This window comes from Gigantopelta aegis, chromosome 6, assembly GCF_016097555.1.
Source record: "Gigantopelta aegis isolate Gae_Host chromosome 6, Gae_host_genome, whole genome shotgun sequence".
NCBI lineage: Eukaryota > Metazoa > Mollusca > Gastropoda > Neomphalida > Peltospiridae > Gigantopelta > Gigantopelta aegis.
The window spans coordinates 59,653,564-59,675,629 of record NC_054704.1 but is presented as its reverse complement, the minus strand read 5'-3'; the positions used below and the strand labels follow the sequence as shown (position 1 = coordinate 59,675,629).

At 35.5% G+C, this 22,066-nt stretch overlaps 2 long non-coding RNA genes across 4 annotated transcripts in view; one reads left to right on the top strand and one right to left on the bottom strand.

Moving 5' to 3' along the window:
• LOC121374320 overlaps nucleotides 1-22,066 on the top strand; it is a 116,468-nt gene that overhangs the window by 64,397 nt on the left and 30,005 nt on the right. Inside the window, exon 1 of one of the 2 annotated variants that reach the window (XR_005958225.1) lies at nucleotides 16,610-17,183. The exons of the other annotated variant lie outside the window; for it this stretch is intronic. This is a non-coding gene — a long non-coding RNA (uncharacterized LOC121374320). Of the gene's footprint in view, nucleotides 1-16,609; nucleotides 17,184-22,066 lie in introns of those variants that run through there. 2 annotated transcript variants of the gene reach the window in all.
• The window catches only part of LOC121374322, a 57,679-nt gene that overhangs the window by 7,905 nt on the left and 27,708 nt on the right, over nucleotides 1-22,066 (bottom strand). The window lies entirely within an intron of this gene.

Genomic DNA, 22,066 nt, shown 5'->3' with positions numbered 1-22,066 from the left:
CTTCAATAAAATGTTTATTTATAAACAAAAGGGGCGTGACATAGCCCATGCAGTGGGATCGATCCCTGTCAGTGGGCCTATTTGGGCTATTTCTCGTCCCAGCCAGTGCACCACAACTGGTATACCAAAGATCATGGTATGTACTATCCTGTTTGTGGGATAGTGCATATAAAAGATCCCTTGCTACTAATGGAAAAATGTAGCGGATTTCCTATTTAAGACTATATGTCAAAATTAACAAATGTTTGACATCCAGAAGCCAACGATTAAGAAATCAATCTGCTAGTGCTGTCATTAAACAAAACAAACTTCTTTTTTAATTTATAAATGGGCTTATTTCAATGCAAGAATTTAATAATTTCATTAGGACTCAAACATAAGAATGTGTTACCTATGGCTATTTTGAGCTTGCCTACAGCATACAATTACAAAGTTACTGGTTAAAATAACCAGTAACTTTGTAACAAATAAACACAAAATAAAAAGTAAAAAAACTTTCTCTTCAACTAACAGCAGTAATTTTTATCCAGCAGCAAAAAAAATACCATCAGTAAAACCCTTGGCCTACAGCAATGCATATTACAGCTATGGCAGTTACTATCGGTGCAGCCATTATCATTAAACCCTGATTTTATAGTATCTTCTACATAAAACATTATAAATAGTTGACTCTCAAGAAAACTTTAAAATCATGCTAGTGTGCATCAAATGAAGTCATAATTTTTATGAAACAGTTTTCTCAGTGTTGGTGTTCACAGGATTGACCTCTGGAATTAAATTTAACTTAAAGTATCATAAGATCTGCTGATGAATTCTTAAGGCGCTTATCTTTTATGTTCAGCTACTAATTTCAGAAGTTTGTGTGAGGTTAGTTAGCTTAAGCTATGTTTAGGAATCTTAGTATGTATGCACATATGCATACAAATATAAGTGTAGGAATCTTAGTATGTATGCACATATGCATACAAATATAAGTGTATGGTAATACAGTAAAACCCCTCTAAACCGTACACCCACGGGACCGAATAAAACGTCCGGTCTTCAGAGATGTCCGCATTGTTTCTTGATGATATCTCCAACAGTTGATTTTCCTACACCAAAGTTTTCACTTAATGTTGGCTTAGATAAACTTTCAAAACTTTTAGTGATTTAAAGTTAATCATTAATTAACAGTTCAACACGACAATGTTTCGCTGGACGTTCCGACATCTTGAAAATCGATATGAAAATGAAATGCCACTGATATCTCTTCAACCACACAAATATGTTTATTATGGATATCAAAGCTGTCACTTGATCTTTAATTGCTTAATTGTTATTTGCCAACCGTACCCAGTCATATGTAACAGTGATTACACATCTGATGGCGAACCTGAGCATGTGTATATTGCATCGGCTATGTTCGCAGTCAGGTAATCTGGCCGAAGAAGACAGAAGTGACAAGAAACAAAACAATTAGTGGCTCTGTAATGATTGACAGTGGTCTGGTCGTCCAGTTTTTAGAGGTACAAATTACACTAAATAAAGATTTTGGGACTGAATTATTCGTCTGGTGTTCAGCTTAGAGAGGTTTCCGGTTTAGAGAGGTAAACTTTAGTGTTAAAAAATGCATAAATCACAGGACTTTGGGAAACGTCCTGTTTTGAGAGAATTCCGGTTTAGAAAGGGCACGGTTTTGAGGGGTTTCACTGTATATATGAGAATAATAAAGAAATTAGTAAATATCCATTATTTTATATAAGAACTGTCTTGACCTGCTTGCAATGCTAGCTGTTCAGTGTATTTGTGGAAAGGCATTAATATATGTATACGTCAACAGCCTGTTTGCCAATCCATGTCACATGTAAATAAATATTGTTAGAACCATATATATAAAGGAATTATTAATCTATGAATGTTTAAAGATTGCTGTAAAAGTTGTTTGCTAATTTTTAACCAATTGTTATTTTCTTTTATTGAGCTCTGTGAAGCTTGTACTACAGATTACTCAATACTTGGATCATTAATGCCTTCACTAGCCTTCAGTGCACTGAATTAGACAATACTTGGATCATTAATGCCTTCACTAGCCTTCAGTGCACTGAATTAGACAATACTTGGATCATTAATGCCTTCACTAGCCTTCAGTGCACTGAATTAGACAATACTTGGATCATTAATGCCTTCACTAGCCTTCAGTGCACTGAATTAGACAATACTTGGATCATTAATGCCTTCACTAGCCATCAGTGCACTGAATTAGACAATACTTGGATCATTAATGCCTTCACTAGCCTTCAGTGCACTGAATTAGACAATACTTGGATCATTAATGCCTTCACTAGCCTTCAGTGCACTGAATTAGACAATACTTGAATCATTAATGCCTTCACTAGCCATCAGTGCACTGAATTAGACACAGGGCTGCCTGTGAGCACTGACTCTGTGTCATAACTCTGTGATTCACCCATTGATAAGACTGTCAGTGTTGTTAAATAAACATTTCTTGATGTGTGATGTAAGGAAGCACCTGAGCACTGTGACTGCTCCCTGTAGATGAATCTTACCAATGAAGAGTGTATCTGTTTTCCAGTCCACAAACATTTGACACATGGGCTAACAAAACACCACTTCCACTCAAGCCCATCATGTTATGTAAAGCTTTATAACTACTCAATGGTATCCATGGGAGAATTCAGACACACAACTATTCTGAGAAAGAAGATCAAACTGTATTATACATGTATAAAATGCAAACATGAAGTACATATACTGGCTTCATGGATCACATCACTGTTGTAGCCAGTCAGTGGCTTGTAGGTGATGAATATAATTCCACTGAAAATCGTGCACCTTTTCTTTATTTTATGTTTTTGGAATGAGAACTGGTTTAACTGTAAGGCTATGTAATGTTGATAGTGGGGCCAACTCCCATAATTATGGTGTAACCCCAGGGTTGATTGCTGTATTTAGAACCGAATACCATATATCATGTGGTGTGTTGCTAGTATATTGACATTCAATGAAAGCTAGCTGCTTCTAGTTTTTGGACCACTCAAAGTAAAGCGGTAACATTTAAAAATCCATGTAGTGAACTTTTTTTAATAGAATGCTATCACAGGCCTATTTTCTTCTTCTAAGGTACAAAGTTAAACATTAATTATTATTCTGTTTAATAACTATATAAGCTAAAATTTGTATGTTCAGCTATGTTAAAACCGATAGACGGACATTTTGGCCCAAACATTTCGGCCGAGGACGTTTCAGCCTCACAAAAAAAATAAAAATAATAATAATGAAATCAAATCAAATCAAATCAAAACGTTTGTTGCCTGAACTTTGGATTGGTAATTTACTTGTATTTTCGATCATGCCCGATGACACTGAGATTCAGATACTTAGTAAAAACAGTGCAGTTACTGTTTTAATATTTACTTTTACTCTGTTTTGAGTTCACAAAGTATATTTTATTTTTAACAGTAAGGAAAAAATACATCTTGAAAAACAAAATCCAATATATAGTCCATGGCAAAAAAAAAATGCAACAGAGAATGAAAAACTCTGTGGCAATCTCCACGGCATTGCCAGTTGCCATGGGCAATTGCAGGAGTTGCAGTTTATTTCAGTCTATTTCATGAAATATGATTTATATTAAGTTCTAAATTGTGTTTTAATTTACTTCCAGTTTCAACTGTTCACAAAATGAGAAATTGATCCATGGATTTTTGAGTGACAAACTTTGTGAAGAGAATATAAAGAATCATCATTAAATATTAAGATACATGTATGTCAGTTTTAATCACTAATGCTTTACTAATACAGTGAACCTTATTGCTTACTTTAAATTTCTTCTCATGCAGTTTAATATGCCGACTTTACAGACCCCTCATGTGGCTGCTTCTGTCAAACAATACAATTCAAGGTCCTATATTTCCAAGTTTTATTTTATTATTTTTATGCAGGAGTATAGCATGTGGCTGCTCCTTTCATTCCAGTGATGTACATGTACATTCATATAACATAATTAAAATAGTTTTACATCATTTTAATAAAAAATGACATTTACTACAAAGACCGAATTGTGTTATTCTTTACAGTAACCAAAACTAGCTTTATTGTGCTCCTGAGAATAGTATCAACATAAATGAATCGGTAACTTGGCAGTAAATACTATTTTTTAAAATTTCAAACATTTTTGAATATGTCGTGGTTACCTAAGTCATCCTATATATTTAGAAATGGTATGACTGAATTTTCTAGCCACATACAAAAATTAGTGTTATTTAGTACAGTGGGCAAGAAATGACAAACATTCAATACATCAATTTAATAGTAATATTATTTCCACGGCTATAATCTTACTGATTAAGATGCAGCTTTGCATATTCTATAGTCTTTCATACTTGTGTGTGTGTGTATGTATGTTTGGACATTTTTGCAGGCTGCAAACTTGGCAGGATTCTTGCTTCCAAGAATCATTTTGAAATGGAAGCATTAGAGATTTCAGATGGAATCCCAAACTATCTATGTACAGTGAAACCCCACCCAATTACAACCACCCCAGTATTAAGACCATTTTTGTAAAGACCAGAATATTTCCTTATTATTTTATAGGTAAAACTACCCCGGTATTAAGACGCTACTGCATATAACGACCAACTAAATCAGTCCCATTGATAGTTTTTAGTGCTTTTAGATCCCATCAAAGTGAGCATATTATGTTAACAAATTTTCAGCATTTTTCGTTTACACAAGTGTTGAAAAGTCACACATCTAATGCTTTCTTTGTTCTTGCTGATTGACATTAGTTCTTAATTCTATTTTAGTGCTCACTGTAAATAATTCAAATAAATGATACTTGCAATCTCTTTCTTATGTTATAATTGTATCCTCACGGTATAGGCTTTGGCGTGGATAAGCAACGATCTCGTGTGGCAACGGTACCAAGCAACGAATTCTGTTCGAAATCGTCCATGTTCGGGAAGACCCCGAAGCATTACAAATAGAGAGGACCGCTACATCACCAATATGGCTCTACGTCAACGCACAACCACTGCACGCCGATTACGTGACAATCTGCGGACTGCGACTGGAACTCGAGTGTCTGATCAAACCATACGCAATCGTCTGATAGCCAATAATCTACGCTGCCGTCGCCAGGCTGTTCGACCACCACTCCTACCACGTCACAGAACGGCCAGACGTCACTGGTGCACGCTTCATCTGCGGTGGCAACGTGTTCAGTGGGGTCGAGTGATGTTCACTGATGAGTCCAGGTTTAGTCTCCAGTTCAACGACGGTTGTGTTCGTGTCTACAGACGTCCTGGGGAGCGCTTCGCTGACGTTAACGTTAGACAACGTCACCGGTTCGGTGGTGGCAGCGTCATGGTGTGGGGTGGCATCTCTATCCACCACAGGACCACCTTCTATGTGGTGGATGGCAATCTGAATGGAATCCGCTATCTGAATGAGATTATCCGGCCGTTGGTTCTCCCAGGCCTTCAGCAGATTGGCGGCGGGGCAGTTCTGCAGGATGACAATGCCAGACCCCACCGCGCCAGGGTGGTAACGGACTTTCTCAGACAACAAGGTATCGCCAGGATGGATTGGCCAGCATATTCGCCTGACTTGGCCCCAATAGAGGACGCCTGGGACGAATTAGGCAGGAGAGTTCGGGATAACCATGCCCCTCCGGCCAACCTTCATGATCTGGGTCAACTTCTTATGGTAGAGTGGCAGGCCATTCCCCAAGAGTTCTTCAGACGTCTGATCAACAGCATGAGGCAACGATGTGTCGAGTGTATTCGCGCCAGGGGTGGATTCACACACTATTAAACAAATGTTCTAATGTGTAAAATCCATGTTTGACAACCTTCAACTTTGACAGCATACCATGTGACTTTCTTGTATACAGTGACGTTTATTTGTGTTTTTTTGTAAATATGGAACAATAAATTAAATTTTTGGTGTAGTTTACATCATCAATCTAATACACTCTGAAACTTATTTGGTTATAAATTTTTGACCCTTAAATTCTTTTGAGTAGTATATGTTAAAAATGTGCCTTACGAAAAATAGTACTTTTAGTTACATGGTATTTTCAATTGTTTATACTTACCAGAAACTGGCAAATTGTAAAAATTGCTTTATACATGTACATACTGTGCCATAATACATATCAAGATGATATATAATTTGGAATCAACTTAAAATGATAGTAACCCACTAATAAGAATGCCCCACTTATAAGACCATATTTATTAAGTCCCATGGGTGGTCTTAATAGTGGAGTTTTACTGTATATGTATTACATTATTTTTACAATTCCGGTGGAATCCTTAAAAACAAATTCCCCAAATTTACTACCTCATTTGTATTTAGAGAATAACTGACAAGCTATGAGGAGTTGAGAATTATCTGTTCCAAGTGAATGAATGTTGTAAACCGGAGCCTTTGTTGAGAGGTTCCACAACATTCATTCACCAGTGACAGATAATTTGTTACTCCTTGTAGTGAGTTGGTCACTCTCTTTATTACCCAACATCATTTTTAACTGGTTTTTTAATATAAAAATTCTTCTGCTATCTACAACAAAGCTATATGCCATTACGTCATATAATCTTATGCGCATTACTTGACGTAATGTAAATAGAGATTATTATCCGAGCTTCGGCAATACAAAAATCCTGACACTCGTTTCATAAAATCAGTATGACACACACACAAGTGTAATAATTTCTTTATTATCCATATTATTATTGTAATTTTTTTATAAATAACAAGGCCCAAGGGCCGTCTCAAAATGTTTCAACCACAACTAGAAGGAGATGAGGAAATGACATCATATTTCACATGCACAGTCTGGGGAAGCAACATCATGTTATGATGACTGGTGTATCAAAGGCCATGGTATGTACTATCCTGTCTGTGGGATGGTGCATATAAAAGATCCCTTGCTGCTAATCGAAAAGAGTAGCCCATGAAGTGGCGACAGCGGGTTTCTCTCTCAATATCTGTGTGGTCCTTAACCATATGTCTGACACCATATAACTGTAAATAAAATGTGTTGAGTGCGTTGTTAAATAAAACATTTTTTCCATGTGGATAATAAGTGACATCATGGCATAACAGTGTTCTTTTTACAGCCAGATGTTTACAACACAAAATAATACAACTGTGGGTGCATTAAAAAATATATAATAATAATAAATTTTGTATTAAAGCTGCTGCTTATGAAAATATACTATTTCTTGTTTATGAAACAAATGAGTCACATTTGATCTGTAAATCTTTGTAGATCGTATAACGTATGTGTAATCTGACTCATGAATGGAAACATTATATGAATGAAAATGAAGTTCCGGCCGTGGCAAACATCCAACCAAACGTCAATTTTTAAGCCAGCCAATCAATGACTGTAGAAGCAATATGCATACTGCAGAGATCCAAAAAATATTATCCCGTATATTTGAGCTCGTATGGGTAATAAACATGTATATTTGTGTGCAGACATTAAACAGTAACATTATTGGAAGACTAAAAACAAAATCATTTATTTTAAGTCTTATTGGATTAATTCATCCATTTTTTTTATTTGCTAAGAATCAAAACTTGGTAATTTTTCTGGTCGTGGTGTTTAACTTGTCCTATATATGCCATTATCGTTCCATGAAGCAGATAATTTGTCAAAGATTAACATCAGTTTCACCTTGATGTATCATTTCTCTTTGCTTCAATACAGCTGGACCGGCCTCTGTGGCGTCGTGGTAGGCCATCAGTCTACAGGCTGGTAGGTACTGGGTTCGGATCCCAGTTGAGGCATGGGATTTTTAATCCAGACACCGACTCCAAACCCTGAGTGAGTGCTCCACAAGGCTCAATGGGTAGGTGTAAACCACTTGCACCGACCAGTGATCCATAACTGGTTCAACAAAGGCCATGGTTTGTGCTATCCTGCCTGTGGAAAGCGCAAATAAAAGATCCCTTGCTGCTAATTGGAAGAGTAGCCCATGTAGTGGCGACAGCGGGTTTCCTCTCAAAATCTATGTGGTCCTTAACCATATGTCTGATGCCATATAACCGTAAATAAAATGTGTTGAGTGCGTTGTTAAATCAAACATTTCTTTCTTTCTTTCAATACAGCTGGTGAACATTTAACTACAATTATTAAAAAAATAACCTATTTTGTCTTGGTTCTTTTACAAGGTTGCTAAAGTCCAAACCACTTGCTAACAGCTGATAAATTACTCTCCTTCCTTTATTTATCAATAATTTCACCCACATTTTATCCACAGAAATCTTGAAAAAACATTACAATGACACAAATCCCACGTACTAGATGACAACTATGTCACCTATATCGACTTCGATGAGATTGCATAGGGCAAAAAGCATGTCATTTTGTGTGGGCTGTCATTTTGCCTTTTTATGCAGATTGAGGGTCTCAAAAAATAAAAAATTTGCATTTATGGTTTATTGAACAATATATTTAGGTGACACACTTATTTTTTGGCATAATCTGTCATGACAATACCTGTAAATAAATGATATTCTAAATTTAATGCACAAATGTGTAAACTGGTTTTTTTTATGGCAATTGTTCATTTGCTATTTCTTGTAGTTGTCTATGTCTGTGCTATTGCACCATGGGTGAAGGTCAGGATTTCATAGTAGCAGACCTTCAGAGTAACAAAGAAAGAAAGAAATGTTTTATTTAACGACGCACTCAACACATTTTATTTATGGTTATATGGCATCAGACACATGGTTAAGGACCACACAAATTTTGAGAGGAAACCTGCTGTCGCCACTACATGGGCTACTCTTTCCAATTAGCAGCAAGGGATCTTTTGTTTGCGCTTCCCACAGGCAGGATAGCACAAACCATGGCCTTTGTTGAACCAGTTATGGATCACTGGTTGGTGCACGTGGTTTACACCTACCCATTGAGCCTTGTGAAGCACTCACTCAGGGTTTGGAGTCGGTATCTGGATTAAAAATCCCATGCCTCGACTGGGATTCGAACCCAGTACCTACCAGCCTGTAGACCAATGGCCTAACCACGACGCCACCGAGGCCGGTTTCAGAGTAACAGACTTTGGAATACAATCATGTCACCTAAACATTTTATTAGGTTTCAATCTGTTTGACTCGTGTTCTATTTGTTTATAATTATTACAATGAATATACTAGAAATTGAAGTTTGTCTTAATTAATATTGTGGTCATGGGTCATTTCTGTATGATATTCTTAACACTAACCGTAACCTATTTTCCTTCTAGGGGAGGCCCCCCACACCCCCTGTTGACTGGTTGAATTCAGTTCCATAGTGATATATCCAAAAAAAAAATTCTAGCAGAAACACTGACACACATACCTGTATATAGTTTCTATACAGTTCTTAATTATAACAAGAAATTTCATTTTTGGTAGGGTGGTAAAGCATTCGCTTGATGCGCTGTCAGTTTAGAATGGATCCCCATCAATGGCCCCATTGGGTTACTTCTTGCTCCAGCCAGTGCACCACAACTGATATATCAAAAGGCCATGGTATGTGCTATCCTGTCTGTGGGATGGTGCATATAAAAGATCCCTTGCTACTAATGGAAAAATTTAGTGGGTTTCCTTTCTAAGACTATATGTCAAAATTATCAAATGTTTGACAGCTGATGATTAATAAATCAATGTGCTCTAGTGGTGTCATTAAACAAAACAAACTTTTTTTTCTCATTTTTGGTTTTCTTGTAAAATTTGTTTTATCTTTTTCTTTACTTATTTATTTATTTTTGATTGAAAATAAAAATAAGAGTGTATAATGATAAGAGCACATAAACATGATGGTGGTCAGGATTTCTGTTAAGAGTTAACAAAGCATTGCATTTGAGTGTGATTCTATCTGCCACCCACTGAACCATGAACCCAGGCAGCCGGTGAAAACACTGCAAAAGTCATCTGTAACAAATAAAGATGTGTGAAAGTTATGCTGTAGGGTTGCTACAGTGATGTGACAGCATCTACAAGTATGCTATCTTTGACACATCAAAGACTTTACGAGTCTTGCACTTGGTGGTTTGATAAACCTGTATGTCATTGCCCTTAAAACACATCTTGATGTCCATTATTTCCTACGAATTGGGTGTTACTAAATGGTTCCTGAAGTCAAGTAGTTAGGGCAGTTAATTATTAGCCCCAACAGTGATTTCTGTTTAAAATCACATAATATGTTATGATTAATTTAATGATAACAGAAATTTTTTGGCATCATATATTGACCTTTTGTTTATTTAATTGTTTTATTCTTTAATAATTATAATATTTAATCAAATTTGGTCTAGAAGGTTTTGATTTGGACCAGCAAAATTTTTAGGTTGCTGAACTGAATGTCTGAAAGGAATTTCAGCCAATTTCGACCCCTGATTTACTATACTAATGGTAATGTCATGGACTTGATTGTTGTTTGTTGGTTTGTGAATAATTTTTGAATTCCATGTTCAAATTGTTACATTTTAAGCTTCATTCCCATACCTGGAGTGGGATGTAGCTTAGTACTAGAATCATTACTAGAGGTGACTTGATTTTTCATTCCAACCGATGTTCTACAACCAGTATATCAAACATTAATTATAGCATATGCTTTTCTGTTTGTGGAGACATGGATATAAAAGAGTGTTACTGGAAGAAATAGCCTTTGTGGCATCTGTGTGAAAGATTCGTTCCAAATGTCATGCATCGTTAATCAATGTGCTCAGCTGTCCTTAAACATTTCTTTTGTTTTCATCACTGAAAGTGCATGTAACTATGCATATATTAGTGTATAAAACAGATTAATATTATGGGAATTATTTACTTACACAGTTATTGTGTGAATATAAACCTTTTGGTCTGGTCACAACAGGTATGTATTATCTAGCAAACTGATGTTTAATAATTGATTCCCTTCCTGTTTCACAGGACGGATCCCATTCACGATTCAGACTATATAATTTGTCACAATGAATTGCTAACTAAGCATCAATGGCATAAATTTGCATCTCTTTATAAGGACTTTGGATGGAATTATAATTTTACTATGAAATGTGTTCCATTAGAATTAGGGTGGGACTTAGCCCAGTGGCAAAGTCCTCGCTTGATGCACAGTCGGTTTGGGATCGATCTCCCATCAGTGGGCCCATTGGGCTATTTCTTGTCACATCCAGTGCACCATGACTAGTATATCAAAGGTCGTGGTATGTGCTATCCTGTCTGTGGGATGGTGCATATAAAAGATCCCTTGCTACTAATCAGAAAGAGTAGCAGGTTTCCTCTCAAAATCTGTGTGGGTTTCCACGACTGATATATCAAAGGCCATGGTATGTGCTAACTTGTCTGTGGGATGATGCATATAAAAGATCCCTTGCTACTAATGGAAAAATTTAGCGGGTTTCCTCACTGAGACTATATTATGTCAAAATGACCAAATGTTTGCCATCCAGTAGCCGATGATAAATAAATCAATGTGCTCTAGTTAAACAAAACATTTCTTTCTTTCTTTCTATTACAACTATTATTTATTTATGTAATGGCATTTGTTGTTTGTTTTTTCTGGTTTATTAGTCAACCGTGAGATTGCTTATTGAAATGATTACAAATGTAGCTTGCTACTGAATATTACAACTTTTAGAACAGGTATTTGCTTTTTTTCCCCCCATTATTTATGGTGAGTGGAGACCCATTCTAAACATGAAGCCATTGAACTCTTACATCATTATTCCTCCTATGAAGATGACAATAGTTCAGTTGATAAGGGCCTTGTTTCAGGTGGAGAAATGGGTGGCATCCATCAATTTGAAGGATGCCTACCTGCATGTACTAATCCACTGGGATTTTTGGAGGTAGTTGTGTTTCCTCTATGACAGCAGAACTTACGAGTTTCGAGTTCTCCCGTTCGGGTTGGCCACGTGCCCTCACATCTTTACTTGTGTAGTCAAGGCAGTGGTGGGGAGTGTGCATCAATTGGGGATATGGATGCACAGTGACCACTTCAGAGTTCCAATTATTTCTGGTTTAGCACAATGAATTCTGGGAGAGGTCACGGATCAATGTTGCCTACTTTTAATAGCGGGAATCGAGTAGGCCTATACATCATTTACTTCCTGGTTCGAATTTATTGTTTTTCAAAGTAAAACAAAACTGGAGAAAATGTTCACTGACTGCACAGATATAATCAGCTACGGTGTTATAATTATTTTCTAGACAAATAAATTCCAAACAGTCCACCAAAAGCAACTCATCCCCATATGAATTTGCTCTGCCTCAACATTTGGAGTTGAATATCGATAAAAGTATGCATTTCAGATCACTGATATTTTTTTTGCACATAACCAGTACATTATGTTGTACATTGATGAGAAAATGTTGATTTTGTTACACAGCTTATGTTTTAAATTTAAAACGTGGTGTCAAAAAAGCTATACCAATATTTACTGTAAGTACTAAAAACAACAGTCGATTGTCCAACTACATGTATGTTATTTTTCTTCTTTTAAAGAAAAACCCCTCCAACATTTTAAGATTTCCATTTCATGTCCCACGACTGCAGCCATATGCACGGGCATGGTAAGGTGCCAAAAAGTGGGGTGGGGAGAGGGGCACATGCACACACATATATAAATACAGTCAAGACTGGTCTAGAGCCCAGTTGTATATAATGGCCACCTGTCCATAATGGCCACCATAAATCCTGCCCAATGCATTTCCTTCTTTATTTACCTGTATATAACGGCCACCTGTTCAATGCAACAAACAGCCACTATTTTTGGACAAAAATGAATGGTCGAACCTGCTATAACAGCCATAAAATTACAATGACCACTATTTTTTGTCCAAAATGGACAGCTGAACTTGCTATAACGGTCACAAGATATATACATATATTGACCTGCGCCATCACGATATAAAGTTAATTGTTTTACTTAAGTTGAACAAAACAGATACATGGTCCAGTGTATCATTAATCATATTTACGTCTTATATCTGTATAATATGGTCAGTCATTTAATTTACAAGGCGACTTGTTATTGGTTGAAGTAAGGCTTGATTTAAACTTACATGTATATTCGACTCGTCAACATTGACAGGTAGTGTATTCCAAGATGTGTGATTGCAATTAATTTCACTATATGTTTCTATATAGCCTTAGTGGCTATAACATTTTTATTAATATCAGCAGGCCCATGGATTTTTGTATGTACCTTTGCCTGCCTGGGGGACACATAAACTGAAAAGGACAACCCCTGTTGTCCAGCTCTTTCTCCTAGCATATTGGTTTAAACAAACACACCCTCTAAACCAGGCTGGAGTACACCCATTTTACACAAAAAACACTACTTTTGCATGGGCCGGAATTACCACAAACAAGTCTTCAATGTCAACAAGTTACACATGTTTACAAACTACATGCTCTCCCTTGTCACTTCAGTCAAATAGTTGCCACTTCATAGCTGTCTGCCATGAAATAATCAGTCAAACAGCAGACTATTTGCGCGGACAAATTTCCGGATTTTGGACAACCAAATGGGAAGATAACTGTAATCTGAGGCCAGACAAGCAGTTCCGACAATCTTCCACCATGTTTGTTCAGCCATTACTCGTTGGCAAATTGACCCTTTTGTTAATGTATAATGATTTCTTACATGCAACCTTTTGCGTGTCGTGCATTAATTTAATAGGTAACAGAATGCAGTGGAAAGCAATCAAAGATAAATGACTTTTTCAAAAAGTGTGTAATAGAATGAGTTTCAACAAAACATATTACATTGATGCTGTAAATAACAATTTTATGTAGTAAAAATTAAAGGTTTTTTTTTCTCTCTCTCTTATTGTATATTTTTTGAAGACCTTTGATACTTTATGCATTCCAGTTTAGTAAAGGGTCGGGACGTAACCCAGTTGTAAAGCACCTGCTTGATGCACGGTCGGTCTGGGATCGATCCCTGTCAGTGGACTCAATGGGCTATTTCTCATTCCAGCCAGTGCACCACGACTGGTATATCAAAGGCCTTGGTATGTGATATCCTGTCTGTGGGATGGTGCATATTAAAGATCCTTTGCTTCTAATCGAAAAGAGTTGCCCATGAAATGGGACAGTGGGTTTCCTCTCTCAATATCTGTGTGGTACTTAACCATATGTCTGATGCCATATAACTGTAAATAAAATGTGTTGAGTGTATCATTAAATAAAACGTTTCCTTCCTTCCAGTTTAGTACTGAGGTTTTTATGGTAAATTATTTTATGTGTTTTCCTTTACCTATTTATAACAACCGCCTGTCCTTAATGGCCACTTTTGCCAAGTTCCTTGAGTGACCGTTATATACAGGTTTGACTGTACTTGTATAAATATGAATCAGGCGGGAGACATTACAAAGAATGTTTTGTCTCCATAGATTACTGCAACCATCAAACTGGCATGTGAAAAGGTGGGTGATCATGTTCTTCAGAATTTCTCTGCCAGACCTCATGAGATTGGGGAAATTTCTGCTTACCTTAATTTCTATGATTCATTGGACATCTTTACGGTCATGAATGCAGGGGTTTGGAAGGGTCGACACTTCTATTTCTGAGATATGGCGGTTGGTCCAGAAAATAGTTTTCATCTGTATGTGTTTCGATGTCTTTACCAGTAGATTGTATGGTGTAATGCCATCGTTGCAATATGTTAGGCAATAACCTAAGATTGGAATTCTAATGAATCGGTCACAAACTGAACTTCTTAACAATTTGAATTGTTGTTCAGCAGATTGCATAAGAATATGGTCAGGCATGTACTACTGTTTACATTTATGAACAGATGAATGTTTTGATGAAACCAGTGCTCTAACCCATTGACCATAGTAAACTGTAGACAATGACAGTGACTAAACTGAAGCTATGTTTCTCGATGAGTAGGTATAGTTTTCACTACAAGAGTTGGCTACAGTTTGCTATGCATGTTATAGGCAACATTTCAGATTCTACAATGGTTGGTCATATATACTTGCACATATTGGTCATATACTTGCCATATCATACTCAATTTATTTTGATTCTAAATCTTTTCTGTAGTCATCAATGTCTAACAATTTTCTGTTTTAATTCAAAAAGATTATAATTATATATCATATATAAACTTTTTGTTTTGGCATACACATATGTTGCTTGAAGTTGTTCTTTTAAGCATAGTGTTTCTTATGTAATGGCCATACAAACCAACAAAAATAGAAAATTTAGTTGATACAGTTATGCTGCATTTGATAAAAGTCCCCTGCGTGTGCTGTAACCTCACCGTGGTGCAGGGGTGTAACATTCTCTTTGAGAATGGCCAATACAGCACAAATGGAAGTTTAGAGTAAAATTCGGTGTCCGTAAAATTCTGTGATATTTGTATTTGTATTTTTGGCACAGTTCTTTACACTGTTTTTGTTTAAACATTGAATTTTTATATTGATGTTGATCATCACTTTATTTATTTGAATTATCATAGTTTGACACCCAATAGCCGATGTATTTTTCGTGCTGGGGTGTCGTTAAACATTCATTCATTCATTCATTGATAAAAGTCATTTAGGCCTCAAAAAGTAATAATTAAACCAGTTGTATGCATATGCTTTGGAATTTTGCATTTTTCTTTTTTGTATTTTTCACCCCAAAACACATGTTTTCGACCCCAAATTTCTCAGCCCACACTAATGTGCCACAAATTCAACATTGGTTTCCTGAAGCCTGAACACAAGACTAACATTTTGATATATCTCAACCTATGTTGAACTCCAGGTTGGACTATCTCGAAAATTGGTGGTCTCTGCTGCTCCATATCCACTAATATACATCTGGCAAGGGAAGACATTTCTGCAGTGGAGGTTATTACTCAGGTTGTATAGTATGTTTGTTGTGCTAGCACTAGGTAAGTATAGATAATAATGAAAATTAGAAACAAATTTTCTAAATTACTAGACACAGTGAGACTGGTGTGTGCTGGGGTCACATCCAGTTGATATACCAGTACCACCGCTTCTACCCAGAGTATTCACAGCACAAAGGGAAGGTGCAAGTCCACTGCACAGATATTTCTTCACTCACCACAAATATGTTCCAGGAAGACGGCTGTCAGGGATCATTTTGTAATAAATGGTTAATTTTCTAATAAGTGCCAGTGCTGTAGGGCTAGGTAGCTGGAGTGTGAGCCCAGGATATTGTTCTCTAAATGAGATATAAGCATGAAAATAAAGGAAAATGTGGAAGAGATAATGTGGATATTGTTACACGTGTATTTGATCATCCAGCTCTGTATAGCTGCTGGTGGAATTGTCTTGGTGGACACATGCAGCCATAATCAGTCCAATGTTACACATATCACTGCAAACAATTACAATGTGTGACCACTATTGATGTACATTTGTGAAACAACCAACTTTATATCTGTAAAATGTGTCAAGTACTTTCACATTTTCTGACAGTGTTTTTAATTTGTTGTTCATTGGTGTACTACATGTATATATATGATTCACAACAATTTGTAACCATCAAGACATACTTTTAGAGGAGTGGTAGGTTCAGACACATACACTGACTTCATGCCATTCTCATCATTGTATATGTGGTAATTTGTCTGCCATCGATTACTTAATCAGTTTACTCCTCGTCACTGGCTCAGGCTGACATGTCTTTGTGTCTATTCTGCTAGTCAATCAATATTTTTGTTCTAGTCTATTGGTTTATAGATTAGTGTTCTAAGTTTAGCCGGACTTGGCAGACAACTGCATACATTCCTGGTGGTGGGAATAGTTCCAAGTGTGTCACTAAAGTACGTCAGGCTTATTTCTGTTAGCAGAAGAGTACTCACATGTACACGTGTGTATGCACTTCAACGTTGCATATACATACAAATCAGTGTTATGCTGCATGTAGTGCAAGAAAATAGGGCAAGACTGTGGTATAATTGGTGTAATTTATTGCTTTTTATCTGGATAAGGTTTAAGAAGTTTGAGATGTATTCCACTGATGTCACACTTGGAAATACTAAAATTAAGTGGTGTATAGTACATCTTTTTTTCCAGAGAATGCTGGAGTGTTTGAGATATTACTGAATCTTCGCAGAAACTAGCACTTGAGCTCTTTCTAAAAAAAACAGCTTGCAAGACAGCCAGACATTACTTCATGTAATTTTCAGTTAACTCTTACAAGTTCCCATGTGAGTAATACTTTCCAGTGCCATATTCTCTTCAGTGAGGACTGCCAGTGTCAGTATACTGATGTTTTTATTGTTGCTGTTTTTCACTGTAAATTTAAAAAAGTGCAAAATATTTCATGAAGACAGAATTAATAATATAGTAGCTGATAGCATCTTTTCATGTAACCAATTTTGTTCATTTCATTTAAAAAAAAGTGATTTCGTTTTCTTTCTTTTTTATCAGAAAATAGTTACATTTATTAATTTTTTTGTTTATTTATTCAAAACTTTTGTGGACAGAAGAGATGGCTTTAAAGAACACTCTTTAAAAAGGTGATATATGTTTATATGTCTTTTAAAAAAAGGTCATATTTCTGTGTATAAAACTATTCCACGGATGTAATGTGAGAGTTGTGATATTACACAAGCAGTGCAAAGGTGAATTGAACTAGTCTAGTGATCTGATGTCATGTACATGTAGGTGGCAGGTATTGTGTTTAAAGTGAAATCAGCCAGTCACTACATGTACACCCAACAGCAGTCAAGTGTGGGAGTGTATATAAAGACATATTTTTATGTGAAGGTTATTTCAAATTTAACTTTGTGATCAAGTCAGGCTTTCCATTTAATGAAGTGAAAGGACTGAATATTCTTTGGCAGGCCAGATTATACATGAATTATTTCCACTAGATGGAGAAACGCATTCACTAAATGGGCCATGTGGACAAGCAGACTAAAAATCTGACATAGTTTGTTGGGGTTGGGGTTTTTTTTTTTCAAAATTGAATCAAAGGCATCTTTTGTCAGCTGCTAGTTGATAATGGAAATATATATATATATATATATATATATATATATATATTTTTTTTTTTTTTCATTCACTGTCATTTATTTGTGTATGTTTGATTGAACTTTATTAGAGTTACATTACAATTTATAATTCATATGGACTTGCTGTTTTAGTGGGGAAGAGTGTTTACTATACTAGTATAATATAATATATGTACATTGGTGGATGTTTCATTCTTGTATAGGAGATCTGCGTTGAGATTGTAATCAATTATTTCTGCTAATTGCTATTGAAGCCCAAAAGCAATTGCAGTTGACTTGTACTATAAAATGTCAACCAACTAATAGTAAATATCTGAAATGTTAGATCATGTTACCAGCTAAATTCCTTTCAGGATTACACATTTATCTGAAACACTCAAAACAGAGAAAACATTTGTTAATTAAAAAATGGAAATGTGTATCATTTCTGGCATTCACGGTAATATTGCATGTGCATTGAAAATCTCTCAAAACATCGTTTTTAATGCATATTTCTTATGCCAATTTTTCTTTATTAAATTTCAACCTATATTTAAGTGAGCATTCAGATGAGAGAAGATTGAAAAACACCAGAATTGTGCTAAGTACTTTTCTCAAACAGGGTTATAGACTAGGATAATACCAGATTTATGAATATGCTTTTAACAGCAATATGAATTAATCTCAGACAATCCTGGCATTTCACAAAAGATCCTAATCTCATTTGTAAATTACCTTTCACTTGTTAAAAAAGTTTCTATCATCAGTATATTGCTGGATATCCTTACACCGTTGCTAGATTTCATTCTCTCCAGCCAGTGCACCACGACTGGTACATCAAAGGCTGTGGTATGTGCTATCCTGTCTATGGGATGATGCATATAAAAGATCCCTTGCTGCTAATCGAAAAGAGTAGCCCATGAAGTGGCAACAGCGGGTTTCCTCCCTCAATATCTGTGTGGTCCTTAACCATATGTCCAATGCCATATAACTGTAAATAAAATGTTTTGAGTGCATCGTTAAATAAAACATTTCCTTCTTTTATCCTGCAACCACTATTGACAGATTAATATGTTGGATAAAGCAAAGTCATATACGTTTAGTAGTAGGATATCACTTTTGGTGTCACATGCATAGCTACAAGTACGTTACAAAATCGCTCATTTGACCTCTAGGTCATTGTAATTTCCAATTTTTACCTTCACAGCCAATATCCTATGTAATTAACTAGTTATTGGCTATATATAAATATCAGTCATATTCTTAAAAGGGAATGTTATTAGTCCCCTACCAGTCAAAATGGATGGGACTATATAGGTTTTATCCCCGTCCTTCTGTCTGTCTGTATGTATGTCTGTCTGTCAGTCCCACATATAGGTTTCTAGATTTTTTTCCCACAATGCCTCGAGATATTGAGCTGAAATTTTGTGTATAGCTTTATGTTCTATTACAGATCAGATTTGACTTTCATGGCAATTTACCTATTTGTGACAGAGTTATGGCCCTTGAACTTAGGAGATATGAAAATATGTTTTCCAAATCTTTTATATTTTTTTCTTCTAAATGCCTGAATATACTGAGATGAAATTTTGTATATAACTTTATCTTGTATTGTTACAGATCAAGTTTAACTTTTATGGTGATTTACCTTTTTTCACAAAATTATTGCCCTTGAGTTTAGGAGATACAAAAATTTGATGTGCCCAGTAGGGGTCATGTATTGCTTTTAGCAGTACTGTCAAAATGCTTATTGAATTGGTGGAAATTGTTGACCCTAGCAAGCTATACTAAACGTAGCAGATCACACACACACAAGTTATTGTCCTTGAAGTTAGGATATACGAAAAAACATTTGGCCCAGTATTGGGGACACATATTGCTTTAGCAGTACTCTCAGAATGCTTGTTCAATTGGTGGAAATTGTTGACCCTAGCAAGCTATGCAGATCATTATACTGACACACACAAGTTATGTTAGTATAATAGCAGATTAGGACAGTGGATACAAGGGAACACTGACCATATGCAGCCTCCTAATGAGCCAGCTTACCCACACCATACTTCTCTCCTTGGGGTGCAGTCAGTAAGCAATGCTTCCATAATACTTGATCATCCCACCAAGGGCCCAATTTTGAGAGGTTTTACTGTATATTGAATACTTATCAATTATTGACCGTCATTGAGGGCAAAATATCACGTTTTATTATCCATATGGTTCAACATAACTGAATTAATAATAATCATACGAAGCACACATGTAATAACAAGTTTCATGACAATTTTGGGAAGCGACGTCATAACATGACGTTGTTTCTCCAGTCCTAGCTCAGACTATGCATGTGAAATATGACGTCATTTTGTCGTCTCCTTCTAGTTGTGGCTGAAACATTTTAAGTTGGATCTTGTTATTCATAAAGAAAACAACAATAATAATGTGGATAATAAAGAAATTATTACACTCACTCGTGTTAGGATTCATGATTTTTTGTTAATATTTTTGTGTTTATCTCATATGATGTTAAGTTTTGTGTTTAACATCATTTCTCACAAACTGTAACTTCATTTCTGGATTTGATAAAAAAAAAAAAAATCTTTTAAATTAATTTGTTGTCCTTATTATTACATGTATTTTAATTTAAAATAAAAGATTTAGATTAAACTAGAATCATGAATGTTTCTTTAAAAAATATATACCAGGTATATATATATATATATATATATATATATATATATATATGGGGTGTTGTTGGGTGTTTTTGGGAGGGGTTGTTTTTTTTGTGGTAAAATTCATTAGAAATTAAAAAACTAAAAACTTTTGAATTATTATTTCACTTTTTTTTAAAACATGCATTAAGATGAGTATTTATGGAGGCAACTATGAGTGATAACAGATCAGTTTATGGTAGGAGAGTCATTTATTTGTGTGGAATTCTGGTTATTAGTAGGTCTTTTATTTTCTCATAATACCTACAATGTACAATGTATAATCTATAATCAGGTCAAGTTTATTTTTAATTGACAACCTTGTGTTACATAAAATACATTAGAAGAAAACATGTATAAGATTGTTAAGTAATGACATCATTAAGTTATTGTTAACTCACTCAAATCTAGCTGACCCAGTATAAGCTTTTTCAGTTCTGCAATATATTTGGTTATAACACCAAATGTCACTGTAATATTACTGCATTAATCTTACATAAAAATAGCTCTAACAATTACTATTACTAATGTTTTTCTCAGTTCACATTAACACCTTTGATGTGTGCTGTATGTTAAAATATTGATTTACAAAAGTTTAGCTAACTAACCAGGTGGGAGGTATAAATGTAATTCAAATAATTAGTTCCCAGATTAATATTACATCTACTGTACCAGGAAACCAATACTGGATAGTTGCTTTATGCCAGGTTTAAAAGGTTCATACTGAATTATTTTTTAGTGTAATGACAGAAGAAACCTTTTTTTTTTTAAATGTTACCATAGCCAACTAATTTTTAAATCTTAATTTTAAATAGGATAGTTTGTCCCATCATGTTTATATGCTAAAGGAGGTGAAGCAAAAATATGGTGCAAATTTTAGTGTTCACAAGATGTTAAACCTGGAACTCTAGCACTGAACCGAGACACATTCATCACCCTATTTAGACATCCCAGGCTATTATATTCTTCGCCAATGTTCACTTGACGAAGTTATGGACCGGTGGTATGTCAAGAGATTGAATCCGATTGATTGCCGTATGCTGTTTGATGGGTTTGTACTCCATGGGAGATAGCATTTAACATGTTCATATTTCAGACAAACATACTCAGTGTAGTTTGATTGTCTGAGATTCTGATGGTCATTAGCATGTCTGGACTCCTATTACTTATTCTCTGCCACTAAATGGAACAGGAGGGAGGTATAGCATCCACCTATCACATCTGAACGTTTGCTTTCTATCTGTCCATACACATTGTGTGGAACCAACCACAAATATTGGTTCTGTCTTATCGACGAAATGTGCAAGCACAAGTAAAGAAAATAATTAATGTTTTGTCTTTTGTTAATGATGGTGTTAAAAATTCTGTCCTTGGAACTTGGAAAATTGTTTA